Below are 2484 nucleotides of genomic sequence, written 5' to 3' on the forward strand. Positions count from 1 at the left end.
CTACTTAAAACTGGTTTGGGGAGGTCAACTGCCCAGAGCTGGTTCTTAAATAATCGTTACCCTGCTCTGCGTTTCTCAGGCAATTTTCATTCATTGCTGCCCTGCGATAGGAAATCTGAGAGACAGAGAGTCCTTCAATCTGAGTTACCACAGCCCCAAGATACACTGTGTGCTTGGCCTGTACCTGTTTTATTCATCCAGATATTTTCTATATGAGGGATTTATGCGCCGGCCCCGCTAATGTCTGAGCAGCTTTGCACCACGGTTTTAGCTCTTGTCCTCGAAGGACTGGCATAGCCCACGGAGTCGTTCCCCTTCTGTGGTAGGAGGAGGAGAATGAAAAAGCCTCTGCCACTGCCTGACAGTTTTGACAAGCCTGTCAAATTCCCGTTCCCAGAGGTGCCTCTTGCCCATTAGGAGGCTGATTGCTTACCGGGGAGCCTCCTGAATTCCAACAGAGACAAGATCAAGGCCTAATGCACCGTGTGAACATGGGCCTCCCTCTCCTTGACCAACAAATTCTGACAGAATGGCTTGTCAACAAATAGGCCTGGGGTAGGAAGATAAAGAGTTGTCATTTAGAAATAAATGCTGTTATTTCTCTTCACAATTTGTAACCTTTTTCAGCTCTTTTCCTCCCCCTCTCCCTCCTCCTCCCCAGCCCCATATTTTGCACACCAGCAAAATGCTCATGCGGCTCCATCCACACAAGCCTCCTGCTCGGCAGCTGTGCACTGCACTCCCTCCTGCGGGGGCTTCTTGCTCCTGACCGTCCTGAACAACTCTCTGCCCACTTTTAAGAAATTCCACAACAGTATGAAAGCATGGCAAAGGCAAATCACAAGACCCATTGTGTGTCTCTAAAATGGGCAATTGCTTTTCTGTTCACCATTCCTTGTATATTGGGCAATTTCTAATTTAAATCATTTATATTTAATATAATTCCATGAACTCTGCTCCCCTTGACTACTCATCATCCACGTTGCATGTGTTGCTTCCATAGCCTCTTCCTGTAGTTCCCAAATCAGAGTACTCAGCACCTAGTGCTGCTATTGGCTGATTTCTTGTCTATGTGCCCATAAAATTACAAACTTCACGAGGGCAGGACCTATGCTTATCTTGTTTATAGTTGCATGCCAATCTCTAACATTGGACTTGGAGTACAAATGATGCTCACCAAATGCTAGTTGAATGAATGCATAGATGTGTGCTTTGCTATCCATAAGATGCTGTGTGAAGTTGTTGCAGGACTGATTCTGATTTTTAAAAATTTATTGTGTGGTAGGGCAGGTGAGACCCAAGTTCACAAATCCTTATAATAAACTAGAGGCCCAGTGCACAAAATTCGTGCATGGGGTGGGGGGGTCCCTCAGTCTGGCCTGCACCCTCTTCAATCTGGGACCCCTCGGGGGATGTCCAACTGCCAGTTTGGGCCCAATCCTGGAGATCAGGCCTAAACCGGCAGTTGGACATCCCTCTCACAATCCGGGACTGCTGGCTTCTAACCGCACACCTGCCTGCCTGCCTGATTGTTCCTAACCCCTCTGCCTGCCTGCCTGATTGTCCCTAACCCCTCTGCCTGCCTGCCTGATTGTCCCTAACCCCTCTGCCCGCCTGCCTGATTTCCCCTTGCCTCTGTCTGCCAGCCTGATTGCCCCTAACTTGCCCCCCTGCCAGCCTGATCGCCCCTACCTTGCCCCCTTGCTGGCCTGATCTCTCCTAATCGCCTCTGCCTCAGCCCCCAGCCTAAGCTGCAGTCTGGCCTCCCTCTGTAGGAGGCAACCTGGTGGATTATGGGAAGGCGCTGCCCCCATTACCCCGCTGCTGCTGCCACTGCCAGCCTGAGCCTGGGCCCTTCATAGCCACCGTGGCTTTGTCCGGAAGATGTCTGCCCTAATTAGCATATTACCCTTTTATTAGTATAGATTGCTGTGTAAGAGAATTGCCATATGAGAGAATAAAACAAACTTCTAATGGTGCTGTGGTGGAAAGACAACAGTGGATCAGGAAAAGTTTCTTAGAAGATATAGAATTTAAGGTGGGTAAGGTCTTGACAGACCAAGATGGGGCAGAATATAGGTTGGAGGAGAAGGAGAATATGGTGGGCATTTATTCTTTTGGGTCATCTAGCTTTAATTACCTCACTTTTAGTAATAGTTCTTGGTTTTCTTTTGGATGTCCACCCCTGATGCCCTCACTGGGTCCAATGGGACTGATGCCTTGGGGGTAGCCTGGGACCAGGCCTGGCCAATGAAACTTGGGAGTAAATATGAAAGAAGAGATAGCAATAACAAATAAGTACTTGAAAATATGCTTGATGTTGTAGGTCATCAGGGAAATGCAGATTAAAACCAGTGAAGTACCACCACATCTATTAGAATAAAAAAAGAATTTTTTAAAGCGTTTATGTGAGTTTATTTCTAGAATAAAAAAGTTTAAAAGATAACCATACAAAATGCTGGAGAGTATGTGGAACAATTGGAA

The sequence above is a fragment of the Myotis brandtii genome, unplaced genomic scaffold (genome assembly GCF_000412655.1).
Source record: "Myotis brandtii unplaced genomic scaffold, ASM41265v1 scaffold56, whole genome shotgun sequence".
NCBI classification, from domain to species: Eukaryota; Metazoa; Chordata; class Mammalia; order Chiroptera; family Vespertilionidae; genus Myotis; species Myotis brandtii.